This window comes from Eumetopias jubatus, unplaced genomic scaffold (genome assembly GCF_037043125.1).
Source record: "Eumetopias jubatus isolate StellerSeaLion01/CBP00866 unplaced genomic scaffold, mEumJub1_p1.0 scaffold_112, whole genome shotgun sequence".
Classification (NCBI taxonomy): domain Eukaryota; kingdom Metazoa; phylum Chordata; class Mammalia; order Carnivora; family Otariidae; genus Eumetopias; species Eumetopias jubatus.
This window is the reverse complement of record NW_028274918.1, coordinates 392,098-402,911: the sequence shown is the minus strand read 5'-3', so window position 1 is coordinate 402,911 and position 10,814 is coordinate 392,098. Positions and strand designations below refer to the sequence as shown.

Genomic DNA, 10,814 nt, shown 5'->3' with positions numbered 1-10,814 from the left:
TCCCGGGATCGAGTCCCACATCGGGCTCCCTGCTCGGCGGGGAGTCTGCTTCTCCCTCTGACCCTCTTCCCTCTCGTGCTCTCTATCTCTCATTCTCTCTCTCTCAAATAAATAAATAAATAAATAAATAAATAAATAAATAAATAAATAAATAAAAAGAGGGCACTTTCTGCATGGAGTATGGGTGTTATGCACAAACAATGAATAATCTTGGAACACTACATCAAAAGCTAATGATGTAATATATGGTGATTAACATAACAATAAAAAAGAAAAAAACTAACGATAGAATGCATGGTGATTAACATAACAATAAATTTTTTTAAAGAAAAAATGAAGACATACCGATAAACAACTGGTACGTGAAAAGACGCTCAACATCACTAATGATAAGGGAAATGTCATTCAAGACCAGAATGAGATGTCACCTCATATCTACTAAGATGGCCATCATCAAAAAAACAAGACGTAATTGCTGCAGAGAATATGTAGAAATTGGAACCATTTGGAATGTTGGTGTGAATGTAAAAATGTGCAGCTACTATGGAAAATAATATAGAGGTTCCTGAAATATATAAAAATAGAACTACCATATGATCCAGTAATTCCACTTCTCTGAATATAACCAAAGGAAAATAACACCCTATGTCAAAGAGATAACTGCAACCCCATGTTCACATCAGTATCATTTATTTACAATAGCCAGGATGTTGAAACAAAAGAACTGTCCATCAACAGATAAATGGATAAAGAAGTTGTGGTATATAAGAATCATTCAAAAAATAAAAATAGCTTTTGGAAATTAAAAGCATGGTCAGAACTGGAAAAGCTAGAGAGAAAAGTTGGAAAATTAAATTAAGATAAAATCACAGGAGGTAAAGCAAAAACACATAGAGAGACAAGAGATTAGAAAATTAGAGTACTAATCCAGAAATTTCAACATAATCCTAAATGTTCCAGAAGAAAACAGAATTTAAAGAGAAGGAAATCATCAAAGTATATATATTTTTAATGTCCCAGAAGGTAAGTTTTCAGATTGAAAGTTTCCAAGCAGTACCCCAACTACAGGTGAAAAAAAAAATCTATCCAAAGCCACATCATTAAGAAATTTCAAAGTATTTAGAATTCTATAACCAGCCAAACCATCAACAGAACAAAAATATGTTCATTCAAAGTTTCAAAAAAAAATTATCACTCGTGCACCCTTTTCTGGGAAGCTACTGAACAATGGTCAAAAACACAAGGCAGTATTGGAAAAGGAAGAAGACATCAAATCAGGAACTGGGAAACACAAGTGAAGTCAGAGGCAAAAGCAATCCCCAAGGTAATGAAAGAGACCTCAAGATCATAGTTCAATACCAAGTCCAGAGAGTGGCCATTAAAGACTATATAGTAAGTTAGAGGTCTCTGGAGTAGACCCTGAGGAGAGATTTCTTCAACAGATGAAATTAATATAATAATTAATGTGTGTGACTATATGGAGAGAAGACATACACGCTCTGGCTGGTGCTTGGGTTTTAGTAAATAAAAAGATCATTAACAATTAAAAAATGAATATATAAATTAAAATAAAATAAAATTAATGTACATGAATCAGAGTACTTAAAATACATTATTTGCAATAATGGAAAAACTGTAATCCAAATTTATGCTTTCTATAAGAGATGCATTCTAGGGCTTGAACTCAGGACCCTGAGATCAAGAGCTGAGTTGAGATCAAGATTCAGCACTTGATAGGAGAGGAACGATGGCAGAGGGCTAGGGGACCCTATTTCAACTGGTCCCCGGAATTGAGCTGGATATCTACCAGACCACTCTGAGCACCTACGAAACCAGATTGAGATGTAAGAAGATCTGGATCTGTATGAACAGAATATCGCAGGCCGTTGGTTTTTAGGTACTAAGCGGGAAGCCCTGATTTGGCGGGCAGATATTGAAGGATAAATGGCAGCAGGAAGCTGCCTGGCCATGGGGATCCTACACTCTGGTGTGCGACAGCCTCATGCGCTGGGGACGGGGCAGAGCCTCGCAGACCAGTAGCGGCTGGGAATGGACTTTAGGACAGCCCCTGGGCAGAAACCCTGAGCAGTGGGGTCTCTCCTGGGAACTGGGAACAGCCGGCTGTTTTAGAAGCACAAAGGGTAGAGATATGCTCCGACCTGGAGGTAGGACTAGGGGCGCTGCAGAGGGCTGCACAACCCAGGACCCTGCAGTTTATAGCAACACAGACAGAAACAGTGATGTATGGCCTGGGGAGTTCACTGAAGAACTGACTGTGGTCTCTCTGCCATGAGGCAGAGGGTTGGAAATGTTCTCTTCTGCTCTGACTTGGGGGAGAGATGTGGAAAGCCTCCAGGGAAAGCCGCCAGAGAACAAAAGCCCCTAAAAGTGATTCCCGCTGAGCCCATCCCCCACCACAGTGGTCAGTGCAACTCTGCCCAAACAGGTTTGTGTGAGTAACAGCAATGCAGGTCCCTCCCCAGGAAGACAGGCTGGGAAAACAAGAGGTCTTCAATCCTAAGGTCCCAAGAAAACAGGTGCATCTTGCTTGGATTCTGGTAATAGTTTGGACTCTTTACTTTCCCTCAAACATCCATCAACGGAATGACTAGGAGGAGGAACCTCTCAAATAGAAAAGACTCAGAGATTATGACTTATGGTGCAGATTTACAAATGGATGCAGATATAACCAAATTTCGGAGACAGAATTCGGGGTAGCAATTGTGAAGACAATGGCTAGAATGGAGAAATCAATCAAGGGTAACATAGAATCTCTAAGGGCAGAAATGAAAACTGAATTCGCAGAACTTAAAAATGCTATCAATGAGATCTTATCCAATCTAGATAATCTAACAGCTAGGGTAAGTGAGGCAGAAGAATGAATAAGCAAACTGGAAAACAATATAATAGATAAAAAGGGAAAAGAGGAGGCCAGGGAAAAACAACCCAGAATCCATGAAAATAGATTCAGAGAAATAAGTGACACCATGAAGCTTTCCAAAGTCAGAATAATTGGAATCCCAGAAGGAGTGGAGAGAGGGAGAGGACTAAAATTGTTTTTGAGCAAATTTGAGCTGAGAACTTCCCTAATCTGAGGAATGAAACAAAAATTCGCATCCTAGAGGCAGAGAGGACCCCTAGAGGAGACCATAGGCAATAACCTCTTTAATATCACCCAGAGCAACTTCTGTCAAGATACATCTCCAAAAGCTAGTGAAACAAAAGCAAAAAAGAGCGTTAGGGACTGCATCAAGAGAAAAAGCTTCTGGCACAGCAAAGGAAAGAGTCAACAAAACAAAGAGGCAACTCACAGAATGGGAGAAGATATTTGCAAAGGTACTCCAGTTAAAGGGCTGGTATCCAAGATCTATAAAGAACTTCTCAAACTCAACACTCAAAAAACAAATAATCAAGTCAAAAAGTGGCCAGAATTATGAAAAGACACTTCTCTGAAGAGAACATACAAATGGCTAACAGACACATGCAAAAATGTTCATCATCATTAACCATCAGGGAAATTGAAAGCAAAACCGCATTGACATACCACATTACACCAGTTAGAATGGCAAAAATGGACAGGGAAAGAAACAACAAATGTTGGAGAGGTTGAGGAGAAAGCGGAACCCTCTTACACTGTGTATGAATGCAAGTTGGTACAACTACTTTGGAAAACAGTGTGGAACTTCCTCACAATTTTAAAAATAGAGCTACCCTATGACCCAGGAATTGCACTCCTAGGTATTTTCCCCACAGACACAGATGTAGTGAAAACAAGGGCCATATGCATTAGGAGAGGAAGGGAAAAATGAAGGGGGGGTGATCAGAGGGAAGATGAACCATGAGAGAATACGGACTCTGAGAAACAAACAGGACTTTAGAGGACAGTGGTGATTGCTTAGCCCAGTGACGGGTATTAAGGAGAGCATATACTGCACGGTGCAGTGGGTGTTATATGCAGACAATGGATCATGAATCACCACATCAAAACTAGTGATGAATTGTATGGTGACTAACATATCATAATAAAATCAAAAAACAACTGTTGACCCCCAAAAAAGGGAAACATTTATGTATAGCATTTAACCATGTTGTTAAACTATCTTCTCTATAATTACACATCTGAGAACTAATAATTGTGATTAAAGGCATATGTGCATAGATGATCATGGTATTCTCATGAAATTCCAGGAGGAATTCAGGATTCCTTATAGAGTAATGATTGCAAATTTTCACTGTGTAGACACAGTTTGAAAATATGTGTTGATGCAGTAGGATGACAAGAATGTGTTGTTCAGGTCTGTATTTCATCCCAATTCCAGTGATCTCAGAGGCCAAGGGAATGAATTTTGACATTTAATGCACACTAGTTAGGATTCCACCATAGACACAGAGCTAGTAAGTATGTAGCAAATTCTCTCAGGGGATGACTTGTCAAAGCAGAAGATGGAGAAGATATTATGTCGGGCAGAGAAATAATCCTATATTTTGATGAAACAGAACAGAAAAAAGCCTTAATAGTGGCATTAACCAGAATAGCCAGGTTGCATAATGGCCAAGAAACTGGAAACTAAAAATCAGTGCATGCAGTGATAACTAGTGATGCTAGTTTCCTTAAGTCAAACTCATTATCTGTAGTGTACATAACTGTGAGGTACTCTAGAAAGAAAATTTCCAGTGAAGAATAATTTAATTATTTATTTAATTACGTTTCGTGAAACTGTGTTATATATTTACAAATAACAGTGAATAGCACTTTAAGTGGCTTCAGGACCTTATTTAAATTGAAGTTCATCGGTAAGTGTCAAAGATACTACCAAAATTTTAATAACCCTGAATGTTTCATGCCTAAGCTGGCCTTAATTTTTAGAAAAATATTAAAATTTAAAAATCTGACTTTAGCCTATATATAGGAATCTATTTATTGCCATTCAAGGTAAAATCTTATAAATTTTGTATATAAGTCATAACATATTTTGAATACCTTGCTTAAAACAGAAACTTCTTTTTTCTCTGCTAGAAAGTCAGCCAGAGAAGGAGAACTTTGAAAACTCTGTGGCATTTTACTAAATCCATAAAGATTAATCTGGTGAACAAACTCTTCATACTTCCAGTTTCTAATATTCTGAAAGGAACCTTTCTCTCCAAAACTTCTTTCTTGAAGAGTTCCTCATCAATCACTATAGAAGTTCCCTTCTCATCCCACCGAATTGACTTGAATTGATCATTTTCAACTATTTTCCGAAGCTTCCTGTGAAAGGTCAAAGGAAATCATTATCTTCATCTAGTTCAGAGACACAGAATGTGTAACGTGGTCTTTTTATCAAGAATCCTCCTGACAAGGTCTGAAAAACGTTTTCTTCAATCATAGACCTCAGGTCCACATCTCCAGTGAATGTGTGATCACACAAAGGAGCGCTAATGGAGGCTGCGGAACCAGTTGATTCATCTTTAGGAGAATCATCTTGAATTTCTGAAGAATCATGTGCCGTCTCAAATAAGTTTTCTTTCAGCTATGTTTCTGATCTGCATGGTTTTGAACACTGCAGCTTTAAATGCCGCCCTGGCTGACCTACACAATAAACTATCCAAACCATCCCAATGATCCACCACCTGAGTAGCTGAGACATCACAAGATGCCTGTTTCCTAGCAATTGAAGCCCAGTATTTACTTTTGAAATTCATTTGGTTAAAATAAAGTACTTAAAATAAAAGTTATGTAGACAGTGGCCAAACAAATAGTATGTACAAAATCTACTTTTTAAAAAAATTTTTTAAAGAAATAAATACGTAATTATATTTAGCCCCTGATATAAAATCATTTCCTTCTTCTAAACACACTCTTACTAGGTTGGTGCCAATAATATAAAAGCTAGTAAATGAAAACTGCCAAAAATGAGTAAAACAAAAGATTTAAAAAGCCCTGATGATTTGGAACTTAAATCTGTGTAACCTGTATATAAGGAAAGTCATTGAGACCACAAATTACTGGTTGTCCTGGGCCAGGTCAGAGGGGAAGGAAAGTTATGTTTAAAGGATTTTTTCCTAAGGTGTTGAAAATATTAAAGAATTAGGTAATGTGATACAATATTACAAAGATACAATTGCCCTTGAATTTTATATTTTGACATGGTTATTTTTACATAAAGTTTATTTGGCCTCAATTTTTTAACATTGGGCCGAATCTGTTGTTATTACTGACCTAAAATGTAATTAGGTTTCTGAATATAAAGTTAACTTATCTGTGTCTCTTATGTAAGTATTCTGTGTTAAATACTATCAAATATATTTCATATTCATATTAGTGGAATAAATATGATTTTGTTTGATATGTCTGTAAATACCTGTTAGTTAGTCAGGAAGTAAAAGTTTTTAAGAGATGTCAAGAGATCAACCATGAATGAGATCCTAAAGAGTCGGAGATGAAAAATAACTTGACAGTGTTATAAATAAAATCCATTTCTATGCGTCTCGGGAAAATTGCTTTTATTGCAACAGTCAACGTATTTATACAAAAGCATTATGTGTGGTAAATTTTGTGCCCAACCAACTGAATGTACATTTGTAAGGCAATCTTAATATTGAGTGAAAAGTTCCTTTTTCTGTCTAGGAATAACCATACTCCACCTACAGTAAGAAATTCTGTAGATTCATGGTATAATATTGTGACTGCTTTGTCTTTTCAATATGTGTAGAAGCAATGAATTATTTTCCAATGGCCATATTTTATCATGCCTCAGAAAGAGATACCAACATTAGGAGGATATCTTAGGTAAATATACTTTTTAAACAAGAATTGTATGAATTAACAGGAAGTAATAAAAATTTTCACATCAGTAAGTATTTCATGAAGATAAAAAGATACTCCCTCCAGGGTGGCTTTTTTGGTTAAGCATCCAACTCCTGGTTTTAGCTCAGGACATGACGTCAGGATCATGAAATCAAGTCTCAACTCAGGCTCCGCACCCAGCTGTGAGTCTGCTTCAGATGCTGTCCCTACCCGCCTTCCCCGCTCCACCACTTGTGCAAACTCTCTCTCTCAAATAAATAAGTAAGTAAGTAAGTAAGTAAGTAAGTAAGTAAAATAAATCTTAAAGAAAAAGACACTCCCTACAGATGCAGGTTCCTGAATTTGTACAATTATTTTATTCAAATATTTTTGGTTGCAAAATTGTAAAGATGTGTATTTATATTTAAGGGCATTTTGTTAATTATCCACATGCAATTTTTTGGGAGTGCCTAGTGATTATTTATGGCTACAAAAAAGGGGTGTATATGTAGAGAAAACAGCGAGTTAATGGGAGGAACAGAAAGCAGAAATCACATTAAATGTAGAAAAGTTTCATCAAGTAGGAAAAGGAGAGTTTGGGGATTTAGGGAAAGACGGCCTAATTCAAATGTCATCTGACTCTAAATTTTAAACCTTACCTCCATAAAGATAAAAGAAATGAGCCATTTTATTCAGAAAACAGGAATAGAATAGATTGTATCTTCTTAGCTATATTGAAGAATAAGTTTTCTGTCTTTGCGATCTTTTTTTAAAAAAATTATTTTTATGTTAATGACCATACATTACATCATTAGTTTTTGATGTAGTGTTCCATGATTCATTGTTTGTGCATAACACCCAGTGCTCCACGCAGAACGTGCCCTCCTTAATACCCATCACCAGCCTAAACCATCCCCCTACCCCCCTCCCCTCTAGAACCCTCAGTTTGTTTTTCAGAGTCCATCGTCTCTCATGTTTCGTCTCCCCCTCCGACTTACTCACATTCATTCTTCTCCTCCTGCTATCTTCTTCTTTTTATTTTTTTCTTAACATATGTTGCATTATTTGTGTCAGAAGTACAGATCTGTGATTCAACAGTCTTGCACAATTCACAGCGCTCACCATAGCATATACCCTACCCAATGTCTATAACCCAGCCACCTCATCCTTCCCACCCCCCACCACTCCGGCAACCCTCAGTTTTTTTCCTGAGTTTAAGAATTCCTCATATCAGTGAGGTCATATGATACATGTCTTTCTCTGATTGACTTATTTCACTAAGCATAACACCCTCCAGTTCCATCCACATCATTGCAAATGGCAAGATCTCATTCCTTTTGATGGCTGCATAATATTCCATTGTGTATATATACCACCTCTTCTTTAGCCATTCATCTGTCGATGGACATCTTGGCTCTTTCCACAGTTTGGCTATTGTGGACATTGCTGCTATAAACATCGGGGTGCACGTACCCCTTCGGATCCCTACATTTGTATCTTTGGGGTAAATACCCAGGAGTGCAATTGCTGGATCGAATGGTAGCTCTATTTTCAACTTTTTGAGGAACCTCCATACTGTTTTCCAGAGGGGTTGCACCAGCTTGCATTCCCACCAACAGTGTAGGAGGGTTCCCCTTTCTCCGCATCCACGCCAACATCTATTGTTTCCTGACTTTTTAATTTTACCCATTCGGATTGGTGAGAGGTGGTATTTCATTGAGGTTTTGATTTGGATTTCCCTGATGCCGAGCATGTTGAGCACTTTTTCAAGTGTCTGTTGGCCATTTGGATGTCTTCTTTGTAAAAATGTCTATTCATGTATTCTGCCCAATTCTTGATTGGATTATTTGCTCTTTGGGTTTTGAGTTTGATAAGTTCTTTATAGATTTTGGATACTAGCCCTTTATCTGATATATAATTTGCAAATATTTTCTCCCATTCTGTTGGCTATCTTTTGGTTTTGTGGACTGTTTCTTTGGCTGTGCAAAAGCTTTTTATCTTGATGAAATCTCAATATCGCATTTTTGTCCTTGCTTCCCTTGCCTTTGGAGATGTTTCTAGGAAGAAGTTGCTGTGGCTGAGGTGGAAGTGGTTGCTACCTTTGTTAGGATTTTGATGGACTCCTGTCTCACATTTTGGTCTTTCAACCATTTGGAGTCTGTTTTTGTGTGTGGTGTAAGGAAATTGTCCGGTTTCATTCTTCTGCATGTGGCTGTCCAATTTCCCCAACACCATCTGCTGAAGAGACTGTCTTTTTGCCATTGGATATTCTTTCCTGCTTGTCAAAGATGAGTTGACCATAGAGTTGAGGGTCCATTTCTGGGCTCTCTCCTCTGTTCCATTGATCTATGTGTTTGTTTTTGTGCCAGTACCATACTGTCTTGATGATGACAGCTTTGTAATAGAGCTGGAAGTCTGGAAATGTGATGCGGCCAGCTCTGCTTTTCTTTTTCAAAATTCCTCTCGCTATTCGGGGTCTCTTTGGTTCCATACAAATTTTAGGATTATTTGTTCCATTTATTTGAAAAAAGTGGATGGTATTTTGATGGGGATTGCATTGAATGTGTAGATTGCTCTAGGTAGCAGTGGCATCTTCCCAATGTTGGTTCTTCCAATCGATGAGCATGGAACGTTTTTCCATTTCTTTGTGTCTTCTTCAATTTCTATCATGAGTATTTTATAGTTTTCTGGGTACAGATCCTTTGCCTCTTTGGTTAAATTTATTCCTAGTTATCTTATGGTTTTGGTTGCCATTGTAAATGGGATCGACTCCTTGATTTGTCTCTCTTCTGTCTTGTTGTTGGTGTATAGGAATGCCACTGATTTCTGTGCATTGATTTTATATCCTGCTACCTTACTGAATTCCTGTATGAGTTCTAGCAGTTTTGCAGTGGAGTCTTTTGGGTGTTCCACATACGGTATCATATCATCTGCAAAGAGGGAGAGTTTGACTTCCTCTTTGCCAGTTTGGATGCCTTTGATTACATTTTGTTGTCTGATTGCTGTGGCTAGGACTTCTAATACTATGTTGAATAGCAATGGTGATAGTGGACATCCCTGCCGCGTTCCTGACCTTAGGGGAAAAGCTCTCAGCTTTTCCCCATTGAGAATGATATTCGCTGTAGGTTTTTCATAGATGGCTGTTATGATATTGAGGTATGTACCCTCTATCCCTATACTCTGAAGAGTTTTGATGAAGAAGGGATGCTGTACTTTGTCAAATGCTTTTTCTGCAACTTTTGAGAGGATCATGGGATTCTTGTTCTTTTTTTTGTTAATGTATTGTATCACATTGATTGATTTGCAGATGTTGAACCATCCTTGCATCCCAGGGATAAATTCCACTTGGTCATGGTGAATAATTCTTTTATTGTAATGTTGGATCCTATTGGCTAGTATTTTGGTGAGAATTTTTGCATCGATGTTCTTCAAGGATATTGGTCTGTAATTCTTTTTTGATGGGGTCTTTGTCTGGTTTGGGGATCAAGGTAATGGTGGCCTCACAGAATGAGTTTGGACGTTTTCCTTCCATTTCTATATTTTGGAACAGTTTCAGAAGATTAGGTATTAATTCTTCTTTAAATGTCCGATAGAATTCCCCTGGGAAGACATCTGGCACTGGGCTTTTGTTTGTTGGGAGATTTTTGATGAATGTTTCAATTTCCTTATGGTTATAGGTCTGTTCAGGTTTTCTATTTCTTGCTGGTTCAATTTTGGTAGTTGATACATCTCTAGGAAGGCACCCATTTCTTCCAGGTTATCTAATTTGCTGGCATAGAGTTGCTCATAATATGTACTTATAATTGTATTTCTTTGTTGTTGGTTGTGATCTCTCCTCTTTCATTCATAATTTTGTTGATTTGGATCATTTCTCTTCTCTTTTTGATACTTCTGGCCAGGGGTTTATCAATCTTGTTCATTATTTCAAAGAACCAGCTCCTAGTTTCGTTGATCTGTTCTACTGTTATTTTGGTTTCTAGTTCATTGATTTCTGCTCTGATCTTTATGATTTCTCTTCTCCTGCTGGGTTTAGGCTTTATTTGCTGTT

At 37.6% G+C, this 10,814-nt stretch overlaps 1 pseudogene; it reads right to left on the bottom strand.

The window, feature by feature from the left end:
- Positions 1-1,977: 1,977 nt before the first annotated feature.
- LOC148161612 (heat shock transcription factor, Y-linked-like) lies at positions 1,978-7,431 on the bottom strand (annotated as a pseudogene).
- Positions 7,432-10,814: the final 3,383 nt, after the last annotated feature.